The sequence below is a fragment of the Mus caroli genome, unplaced genomic scaffold (assembly GCF_978045245.1).
Source record: "Mus caroli unplaced genomic scaffold, Mus_caroli_1 scaffold_8, whole genome shotgun sequence".
In the NCBI taxonomy this organism is placed as follows: Eukaryota; Metazoa; Chordata; class Mammalia; order Rodentia; family Muridae; genus Mus; species Mus caroli.
Window position 1 is genome coordinate 41,506,311 of NW_028227263.1, and position 12,377 is coordinate 41,518,687.

Here is a 12,377-nt window from a genome sequence, read left to right on the forward strand (position 1 = left end):
GAGCTATGAGATCTATATTCGTTTTCCCAATGAAACCCTCTGACAATGAGGACATGGAGAAAAAAGTTTGGATTTCTGTTCTGATCAGGGTTAGGAATGTTAAAAGCCTGATATGGCTGTCTCCTGAGAGGCTCTGCCAGAACCTGACAAATATAGAGGAGGAAGCTTGCAGCCAACCATTGGACTGAGCTGGGGGTGGGGAGGCGTTGCTCTCTGATGGAGGAGATAGAGAAGGGGCTGAGGGAGCTGAGTGGGTTTGCAGCCCCATGGAGAGATCAACAGTGTCAACAGCCAACTCTCCCACACCCCGGAGCTCCCAGAGACTGGATCACCAACCAAAGAATACACATGGCACTGGTCACGTAAGTGGCAGGAGATGGCCTTGTTGGACAACACTGGGAAGAAATGGCCTTGGGCCTGAGGGTGTTCAGTGCCCCAATGTAGGGGAATGCCAGGGTGGGAAATTGGTAGTGTGTGTGTGTGTGTGTGTGTGTGTGTGTGTGTGTGTAGGAACACCCTCATAGAGGCAGGGGGAGGGTGATGGATAGAGGGTTTCTGAAGGGGAGACCTGGAAATGAGAAAACATTTGAAATGTAAATAATGGCTGTGGGTGGTGGCACACACCTTTAATCCCAGCACTTGGGAGGCAGAGGCAGGCAGATTTCCAGGCCAGCCTTGTCTACAAAGTGAGTTCCAGGACAGCCAGGGCTACACAGAGAAATCCTGTCTCAAAAAAAAAAAAAAAAAAAAAAGAAAGAAAGAAAGAAAGAAAATATCCAAGAAAATAAAATTAAATAAAAAAAATTTACAGCAACTTCTGCTCTATTAAGACATTGTCTAAGAATATATGTCCAGGCTTCTCACAAGAAAAACATACTTGGGTCATGTCTGCCTGATAAAGCTTTCATTTTCCTTGGTCATTTAGAAATTGAGTTGTAGTCTTACCCTGTAAAGTTGCTGTAATGTCCACACCTCAAATATATGGTGAGTAATCTTGGTACATGCTCTAAAAAATTTCATAAATATTTTCAGATTTTTAATTGTCTTTAGAAGAGACTGACAAGTGGGTATAGCATTCCCAAAGGCCACTTGCTTTTTTATTTTTTATTTGTTTATTTATTTATTTATTTTTGTAGCCTCTGTAAGCTGAACAAGAGACTCCTCAAAATGTTTTTCTGGTTTCTATATTCTGGAGATGCTTGCCTAGTAGATACAAAAATCAAAAAGGTTGCTAATATAATACAGAAACCAGATTCTTTCTCTGAGTTTGAATTTTCCTCTTCTGATTCACTACTACCCTCCTCTGAGCTGCTTCTCTCAGACATTTCTGTTGAGAAATAGACAGTGTTCTGAATCCTGAGATAGACTGTAATAATGGAATCCCATCACAAGGAGGTGAATCTAATGTTTCCTAATCACATATGGCCATTTTGCCATCCACTGATGCCTTCCTAAGCACACTCTAAATAGCAAACGCTGTAAGGGGCATGCCCAATCCTCCATTCTCTGTAAACACGTTTTTAATATCTAACCCTACTTTCACCCATGCATCCACATCTACAGTTCTCTCCCTAGTACAAACTGAAGAAAGTCAGTCAGCTGGCTAGTGCTAACTTTAATGACTTAATAATAATAATAATAATAATAATAATAATAATGACTTAATAATATGCTTAATAACATCCCTAAAGAGCTCTCTGTCTGTAGATTCACGTTGTAATATCTTGAAAGATACCCACAAAATGCAAACATCCCAGAGCTGATGAATCCTGACTTAAGATGGGTGCTGATAGCTCACAACAGAACAGTTAGGCACTGATAGCACCTAGTATCAGCCTCTGCTGATGGCAGCAGGCAATTAAAGCCAGAGCTGATGGCTCCTGGCTTAACCTGGGCACTGATGATACCCAACAAAAGCAACTAGGTGCTGATGGCACCTACTATCCACTTCTGCTGATTGGAGCAGGCAATTAAAGTCAGAGCTGATGGCTCCTGGCTTAACCAAAGTACTGATGTTACCCAACCAAACCAACCAAGTGCTGAAGGCACCTACTATTAACCACAACAGTAAACAAAGTCAGAGCTAATGGCTCCTGGCATAGCCTGTGCATTGATGGTGCCCCAATCAGCCACAGTTGATGGCAGTAGGAAATATCAACTCCCATTTCTCACCCTCAATAACCATGCACTCCCTAGCCAAGGGGTTTGCAGGACCCAGTTGAGAGTCCTATCTGTGTTGATTTACCTTCTTCAAAGTCCCTGTTCTAAGGCAGCAGTTTAGATGCTGGGAGCCTCCTGACCTGGAGCAGGTTGAAATGGGATACAGAGTAGGACTCTGGTATAGCTTTAAAGACTAGTGGTCTCCAGACATTCTAGCTCTCTAACTATTCTAAAATGCTGATGATAACTTTTAAAAAGCCCTAAAAACTTTCTTGCTCTTTTTGAGGGTAAAAAGCTGCTGGCTTAGCAATTGACACCTCTAGCCTAACAGAAGATGGGGTGGAGGGGTGGGGTGGAATTAAGTAATGTGACCTTTGTTCTATCTCAGCAGGAACTGCTCTGTTCTTTCAGCCAGCTCTCAGGAGGAAAAAGGGACACTTTAAAAAGGGATTATATTATAACCTTTATCACTAAATTGTAAAAAAGTTTCCTTTGAAAGCTTGTTGAGTAAAAGGGGAAAATGGATTGAATGAAGAAGGAGGATAAGGGAAAATTTTTTTTTTAAGAAGTATACTATCAAGAAAAAAAAAATTCCTTAGCTCAATTCTGACTCTTCTCTTTGTCCTCAGCACTTAAACCTCTTTCAGAATACATGATCAGGTAAAAAGTTCATTACAAGTTTATATATTCCATCACAACAAAGTTTACAACAGAGAACATATAAATGCATATCCATTAGGAATAATTATCCTGTTACATTATCAGCTGTCACAGCTCCACAGGTTCACTGAGAGTTAAAAACCATATTTAAAAGCCTGCCTGGTGGCACATGCTTTTAATCCCAGCACTTGGGAGGCAGAGGCAGGCAGATTTGTGAGTTCAAGGCCAGCCTGGTCTACAGTTTGAGTTCCAGGACATCCCAGGCTACCTAGATAAACCCTGTCTCAAAAAACTAGAAAAAACAAACAAACAAACATAATTATTACTGAAGTTTTGTATAGATAAAACCAGTCAATATTTTATCTTCTCTCCTACCACCTATAATAAATTCTTAGTGCCCTTTTTATGACCTTTGCTTAATGTGTTTGTTGTCTTTTTGAATGTGTCCTGAGTAGTAGAAAGTCTGGTAACCCTCTAGAAGCCATTAACTGGTGACACATGGGAGACTGACAGAGTTCTCACTGAAGTTTTGACTATCAGAAAAAGATCTAATAGCAGTTCCTTTATAAAGAGCTTAGTAAATAGTGATATAATTTTAGGAATTCTTATAAGATCATCATAAAGAATTGAGAAGTCATCTATCTGTCTATATAGCATCAATCCAAGAAGGTACATCTTCATAGTTTTACAGAGATCTGCTCAAAAAAGTGGGCTAATTCCTAGTGATTGTCACATATGTTTAATAATAACAGGAAAAGCATCTTAATGGCAGGATTCTTTCCTAAACTGATTTTCTCCTGGGCCTTGCCTAACAGAGTTCCATCTTAGATTTTAATCTAAGGGGGTCATCTCAGGAAGATCACCTGCTAGTTATTAGCTTGTCTTATGATGACTCCTGACAATATCTTATTAATACTTTCAGTCTAAGGTATTGATCATTGCTCACATAGCATTTCAGAAGACTTGTAAAACCACGTGGGGTGTAGTGTGAAGCAAGTGGGAGATGATGTGAGAGTTCTGGTGTCTGTGGCTAGTTCTGCAGATTGCCACCTTCTAGCAAGACACACAGTGTGAGAAGAAAGCCAAGCCTGTGGCCTTCCTGTTGATGATGGGTCTGATTTAAACATAGTCATCCAATGGCACATACAGTGGGTAGCAATCTACTTACTTTCCCTCTTCCCTGTATCTAATCAGTTTCTCTAGGATATTCTGAACACTGGTATATAATTTTTGTTGGATTTGAAATGAAATTTTCCACTTAAAAAATCTCTCCAGTTTCACATTCTGCTTGCTTTTCAACAGTAGTTTGTTTTGTTGTGCCAGGAAACATCTGTGACCCCAAAAAGACCACCAAGGAGCCAATTCTGAAGCAATAGCATCAGCATAGGTCTCTGTTCAAGCAGGAGCTTAGACTCCCTGCCAACCCTGCCACAGCAGAAAGGTGGAACCCTGAGCCCAATTTTAGGCAAGCATTTATGGAGGCAAAAAAGAGGTGTCTAGCCTGATATACATTTGATTGGGGGTGGGAGGGGCATTATGGCCTTTAATATAATTGGCTGGTGGTGGGAGGCAAACCATAATTTTAAATTCTGCTTTCCTCCTGATTGGTGGTTGTTAGGAAGTAAACTGCCATGAACTGGCTTGAATCCTAGGGGTACAGATTTGTTGGGAAATAACCTGGAGATTGGTGCTAGACCCATGCTTTGTTGGGGATAACCTGAGAACTGATATTAGACATAGGTGTTGTTGACAAGTAGCCTGGAAACTGGTGCTAGATACCAGCCTGTTAGTTAACATGAGTTCAACCTTAGATCAGACTGTTTAAGTTGAATTCTGAACTGAAAAGATTTAGTCTCTCAGTTTCTAAGGATAAAAGTGTGGTATAGAAAACTGAGATTTTCCATGGAAAATCAGTAAAAAAAATAATGTGATGTATGAAAATCATGATGGCAGAAAGTGATACCTAGAAATTGTTAGGTCACATATTGGACAATATATTCCCTTTTTCATATATTCAGCTCCATTTCTCTGTCTGCCTTAAGGTTGGGTTTTTCTTGTAACTAATTTACAAAATCACATCAAATAAAGAAAAGATGTCAAACCTGCCATTCAAGTCTTTCCCTCATGTTGTTAACCCCACTCAATGAATGTTTCCACCATGGACCCATTTCTTTCTTTCTTTTTCTTTTTTATTTAGGTTGAATTTAAGAAGCTTTACTTCTGTGCTCAGCAAAGCCAGTGGAATGCTGGCTCCTCCTTATCCTAGGCTCAGGAGATCATCAGGGAATTAGCTTTCTAGGCCCTTTTTATAGGGCAACATCTGTGTTTTGATTTATTTATTTTTAAAAGAAATTTGAATATTAAAACTTGGCAAGTAAAGTACAAAAGCAAATAATTTAGTGATTATTTGGCAGAATGTCTTCTGCTTTTGCCATATGTCAAGATGGATTCAGGGTGAAGATCACAGGGATCAAGTTGCACTCCAGAAAGGTCCAAGGTGTAAGTGTCTGAGAAGCACTGAAGAAAATACCCCAGATTTTAAAAGTACTCGAAACAAAGAGCATTTACTCTGAAGAAATCTAGCATACAAGGGGCTACCATTCACTAGGATGGAAACAGAGGTGTGATTTTTGTAGGCTCAATTTAAAGCAGATTAAGGGAATTCCAGTGAGGAATAAGTAACCTTTATCCTGATTGATGGGCCTTATTTTCAGGGGTATGGGTGTCACTGAGATTGGCTAGGGCTCTAGGGATTTTCCAGGGGGGAGCCTAGAATCCATTGCTGACTCTCCCTGACTGTTTTTGCATCAGGCCAGATGACTAGCCACCTCTTGATTGACTGACCTTAGACTGTGGTGTTTTTTTCTGGAACTGATTTATTCTGTTCTGGGAAACAGATTCTTAGATCTAGTCTTGAATTCGAATTTTGCAGCCTGCCATGGATTCAATCTAACTCCAGCCTCTCATAGATAATATCAGTTCAAATTCCAAGAAATAAAAAAAAGTTTTATGACCAACAGAAAAACTTTCTTTTACATTATAAAAATCTTCTGTAAGACTCTGGCAAGCCTTAACTTACCAGAGTCCCTCTGAGTGAACAAAGTGGAGTGGAAGATTGAGGCCAAATCAAGAGGAATTTTGTTTGTTCCAGCATGCTGGGAGTCGCCCTTCACACTACAGAGAGATAACTACAATGGGCAGCTTGTTCACTGAGTTTTATACAGTTTTCAGAACAGCATCCATTAGGCACAATGTGATTGATAGAACAGTGTGACCTTTAAACTGATTGGTCTTTAGGGAATGAGGTGGCCAACAATTGTCTTTAGGTGGCCAAGAGTCTGTCCAACCTGTAAAATGTGTCTTCATGCTCTGGGCCTCCTCCACATACAGATGGCTGATGGTCACCCCACCCACCCTATGGTCTGAGGAATATAATTAGCCTTTCCCTTCGAGAGGGGTGCCTGAGTGCTCTATGATTTTTCGCTTCCAGGAGAGGAGGTGTCTGATGGGATTTTTAAAGGTCCTGAACTGGCCTCTTCACTTCTGATCTTAAAATGGAATCAGGCTGGATCATTTGTGCTTTAGCCAGCATTTCACATGAGAGTGTGGGACACAATTCTGTTCTTGAACTAGCTTTCATGGTGGAGTAAGAAAGTACCCTGAAGCAGCATTCCCTTCAGGTGGATCATTTTTTCCCAAACTTTATTGGGGACTATGATGGCTACTCTTGGTGGTCAATTTGACTACATCTGGTGTTAACTAAAAAGCAAAAAATGGAGGACACACCTATGGTTTTCTTTTGTTTTTCTAAATTGAAGAGGGAGAATAAACTTCTGATCTGAATCTTTGAGGAAGACACACTTTAATACATATCTGGAAGGGAGAAGATAAATTTTGAATCCAAATCTCGACTCCAGATCTAATCTAGACAACACCTGCTACAAGACAAGGACATGGGAAAAGGAAGCTTTTTGCTCTTTGCCTGTTTAACCTTACCTTGGTAGCAAGTCCATTTCTGCATTGATATTATAGCCTACATTTTAGTGATTCCACTAATTACTTAGTCATTCTTATTGGTGCAGGATGGAATCTCAGGTTCCTTTTGATTTGCATTTCTGTGACGACTAAAAACATTTTTTTTTTTTTTACTTTAGTGATTCCTGGCCATACAAGATTCCTTTGTTGAGAATTCTGTTTATCTCTGTACCCCATTTTTAAATTGGGTTATTTGGATTGTTTCTGTCTAACTTCTTGGGTTCTTTCTTTATTTTGGATATTAGCCCTGTGTCAGATGTAGGTTTACTACAGATTCTCACTCTGTAGGATGCCATTTGTTGTTTTATTGACAGTGTCCTTTGTATTACAGAAGCTTTGTAATGTTATGAGTTTCCCTTTATCAACTGTTATCTTATAGCCTGAGCCACTGATATTAAGTTAAAGAAATTGTCTTCTGAACCAATGAACTCAAGGCTATTTCCCACTTTCTGTTTTATCAGATTCAATGTATTCAGTTTTCTGTTGAGGTCTTTGATTCACTTGAACCTGAGTTTTGTGCAGGCTGATAAAATATGCATCTATATGAATTCTTTTATATTCAGACATACAGTTAAACCAGGACCATTTGGTCAAGATACTTTCTTTTTTTCCATTGTATGATTTTGCCTTCTTTGTTAAAAATCAAGTGTCTATAGGTGTGTGGGTTAATTTCTGGGTCTTCAATTGAATTCCATTGATCAACCAGTCTGTTTTTCTATCAATGCTATGTAGGTTTTGTTTTGTTTGGTTTTGTTTTCTCCACAGTTGCTCTGTAGTATAGCTTGAGGTCAGGGATGCTGGTTCTTCCAGAAGTTCCTTTATGTTACTGATCAGTACTGTTTTAGCTATCCTGACTTTTTCTGTCTTACCATATGAAGTTGAAAATAGTTCATTCAAGGTTTACAGAGGGTTGTATTGGTATTTTGATGGAAATTGCATTGAGTCTGTAGATTGCTTTTGGTAAGATGGCCATTTTCACTATGTTAATCCTATGGATCCATAAGTGTGGGAAATCTCTCTGTCTTCTGATTTCTTCTTCAATTTCCTTCTTCAGAGACTAGAAATTCTTGCCTTACTGATCTTTCACCTGCTTGGTTAGAGTTGCACCATGATATTTTAGATTACTTGTGGCTATTATGAAGGGTGTTGTCTCTCTAATTTCTTTCTCAGCCAGTTTATTTTTGTATGAAGGAAGGCTACTACTTTCTTTGAATTAGTTTTTTATCCAGCCACTTACTAAAGTTGTCTATCATCTGTAGGAGTGCTCTGGTAGTATTGTGTATTGCTTATGGATGTTGCCATATAATAAACAAAAAGAGATACTTTGACTTCTTCCTTTCTAATTGGTGTTTTCCTTAATCTCCTTTACTACTCAAGTTCTATGTTAAAGACATGGGGAGAGTGTACAGCCTTATCTACCCCTGATTTCAGTGTAATTGCTTTAAGTTTCTCCTCACTATATTTGATATTGGCTATTGCCTTCCTGTATGTTGCTTTATGGTTAAGTATATATGCCTTGTATCTCTGATCATCCCAAGAATTTTAACATGAAGGGGTGTTGTATTTTGTCATAGGCTTTTCAGCATCTAGTGGAATGAACATGTGACTTTTTTTTTTCAGTTTTTGTATATGGTGTATTATGTTAATTGATTTATGAATATTGAACCATCCCCACATCCCTGGGATGAAGCCTACTTGACCATGGTGAAATGATGTTATTGATGTTCCTTGGAATTGATTTGTGAGTATTTTATCAATATTTTTGGATCAATATTCATAAGAGAAATTGGTCTGAAATTTTTTTCTTTGTTGAATCTTTGTGTCTTTTACATATCAGGATGACTGTGCCCCATAGAATGAGTTTTGCACTGTTACTTCTGTTTCTATTTTGTAAATTAGTATTAGGAGTGTTCATATCAGGTAAAGTTTCAAAGGCTTTTTTTTGGTTGGGAGTCTTTTAGTGACTATTTCCTAAAAGGCTATAAGATGATTTAGGTAGTTTACCTGATCTTGAGTTAACTTTGGTAAATATTATCTGTCTAGAAAAATCTTTCATTTCATTTATATTTTCCAATTTTGTGGAGAACAGGCTTTTGAAGTAATGATTTTTTTTTAATTTCTCCAGTTTTTGTTGTTATGTATCCCATTTTCATTTTTGATTTTGTAAATTTGAATTCTCTCACTCTCTCTCTCTTTCTCTCTCTTTCTGTCTTTTAGTTAGGTTGACTATGGGTTTGTCTATTTTTTTGATTGTCTCAAAGAACCAGTTCATGGTTTTGTTAATACTTTGCATTGAAGTCTTTGTTTCTATTTAATTGATTTTAACCCTGAGCTTGACTATTTCTCAAAGTCTACTACTCTTGGTGTGTTGGTTTCTTGTTTTTTCTACAACTTCTAGGTGTGCTGTTGTCTTAGGGTTTATATTCCTGCACAAAGGTCATGACCAAGAAACAGTTGGGGAGTAAAGGCTTTATTCAGCTTACACTTCCATGTTGCTGCTCATCACCAATGGAATCAAGACTGGAACTCAAAGTGGAGCTTTCTGGGAGCTCAGAAAGCAGGAGCTGATTCAGAGGCAATGGCAGGATGTTACTTACTGGCTTGCTTCCCCTGGCTTGCTCAGCCTGCTCTCTTACAGAACCCAAGACTACTACCCAACTTTGAGGTATGCTGCTCAGTTACTAGAGTGAGACATTGTCGATGTTATTATCTAGGCACTTAGTGCTTCAAACTTACCACTTAGAACCACTTTTATGGTGTCCCTAATACAATGTATGTTCAGTATTCATTTATTTCTTTTTTTTAATGCTCTTTTTTTATTGGGTATTTATTTCATTTACATTTCCAATGCTATCCCAAAAGTCGCCCACATGCACCCCCCCACTACTCCGCCCCCATTCCCACTTCTTGGCCCTGTCATTCCCCTGTACTGAGGCATATAAAGTTTGCATGACCAATGGGCCTCTCTTTCCACTGAAGGCCGACTAGGCCATCTTCTGATTCATATGCAGCTAGAGACACGATCTCGGGGAGGGGGGGGGGTGCTGGTTATTTCATATCATTGTTCCACCTATAGGATTGCAGATCCCTTTGGGACTTTCTCTAGCTCCTCCATTGGGGGCCCTGTGATCCATCCAATAGCTGACTGTGAGCATCCACTTCTGTGTTTGCTAGGCCCCAGCATAGTCTCACACGAGACAGCTCTATCTGGGTCCTTTCAGCAAAATCTTGCTAGTGTATGCAATGGTGTCAGCGTTTGGAGGCTGATTATGGGATGGATCCCCTGATATGAAAGTCTCTAGATCGTCCATCCTTTCATCACAGCTCCAAACTTTGTCTCTGTAACTCCTTCTATGGGTGTTTTGTCCCCAATTCTAAGAAGGGGTAAAGTGTCCACACTTTGGTCTTCGTTCTTCTTGAGTTTCATGGGTTTAGCAAATTGTATCTTGGGTTTCCTAAATTTCTGGGCTAATATCCACTTATCAGTGAGTACATATTGTGTGAGTTCTTTTGTGATTGGGTTACCTCATACAGGATGATGCCCTCCAGGTCCATCCATTTGCCTAGGAATTTCATAAATTCATTTTTTTAAATAGCTGAGTAGTACTTCATTGTGTAAATGTACCACATTTTGTGTGTCCATTCCTCTGCTGAGGGGCATCTGGGTTCTTTCCAACTTCTGGCTATTATAAATAAGGCTGCTATGAACATAGTGGAGATTATTGTCTTGACACAGTTTTTTCTTCATTCAATAGTGAGTTAGGTTTTTGTGAGTTTGTAAGCTTCTGGTTTTTCTCCTGTTGTTGTTAACCAGCTTTAATTTATGGTGGCTAGGATGCAGGTAGTTATTTCAATTTCTTATATTTGTCCAGACTTGATTTGTACCCAAGTGTGTGTTCAATTTTGGAGGACATTTCATGAGGAGCTGAGCAAAGGGTATATTCTTTTATGTTTGTATAATCTTCTATAAATACATGTTAAGTACATTTGATTTATAGCATCAATTAGCAGAAGCTTTTCTGTTTAGATTTTCTCTATTGGTGAGAGTTGGATACTAAAGTCTCCTCCTATCTTTGTATAATTCCAATATGTAATTTGAGCTATAATAATGTTTTATGACCTTGGGTGTACTTGTATTTAGTGCACAGATATTTAGAATTAGAATGTCCTCTTAGTGGATTTTTTCTTTGATAAGTATCTTTATTAGGGTTTTACTGCTGTGAACAGACACCATGAGCAAGGGAACATTTTTAAGGACATTTAATTAGGGCATGCTTACAAATTCAGTCCAGTATCATCAAGGTGGGAGCATGGCAACATCCAGGCAGATATAGTGCAGGAGGATCTGAGAGTTCTAGATCTTCATCTGAAGACTGCTAGTAGAAGACTGGCTTCTAGGAAACTAGCATGAGAATCTTAAAGCCCACACTCCCAGTGATACACCTATTCCAACAAGGCCACATCTAGTCTGACAGGGCCATAACTTCAAATTGTGCTACTCCCTTAGCCAAGCATATACAAACCATAACATTCCACTACCTGTCCCTCATGGGATTGTTTAAACATATGAGTCTATGGGGGACATACCTAAGCATAGCATAATGAAAAATACACTTATTCCAACTTCCAAAGCCCCCAGTCTATAGCAGTCTCAACAATGTGAAAGGTTCAGTCTCTTCTGAAATTCATTCAATCACTTAACTATAATTTCCAAAGCCAAATAGGAAACCAGTTGGGCCAACTCCAAACTCCACATGTCCATGTCTGATATCAAAGCAGTCTTCAGATCTCCAACTCCCTTTTCATCCGTGTTGACTACAACAAACTTCTTTCTCCTGGCATGGTTCCACTTCCTTTTAGCAGCTTTCTTCAGCAAATAGATAGCCCATGGCTCTGGCTTCCTGAACATCTTGGGATCTCCAAGACAACTTCAGTTTTACAGCTTCTTGTTGCAGTGTCTGGGATCCACACATGATCTTCTAGACTCCTCCAAAAGGCTTGAGTCACTTCTCCAGCTCTGTCCTGTGTAGCAATCTAAGCTCGGGTTGATCCATTCCCCTGTCACTGCTATTCTTGGTACTGATCATCCCTTGGTACTTGCATCTCCAATACACTGGGGTCTTCCACTACAATTAGGCTTAACCAATAGCCTCTCATAGACTCTCTTCATAGTGCCACACCTCAATTCCTTTGCATGACCCCTTCAGCCCTGTGCTGTCAACAACACCTGAGCCAAAAGCTTCACAAATGCCCTTCCATTACTTCTCACTGTGCATCAAGGTTCACCTATTCTTGATGTCCCCTTCTTGCCTTCAAAACGAGTACCACCTGGGTGACGTTTACACAGTACCAAATACAGCTGTAACAAGAGTTAAAACCTTGGCTATCTCAGAAACACAGCTTCTTTGTGCTCTCAGAAAACACTTCCCAGATATCACCTCAGTGATACTGGTCTCTTCTTAATCAGAGCTAATTCCCTAGCTCCAGGTAACCAGCAATTGTCCCAGTAATCCCTTCTATTT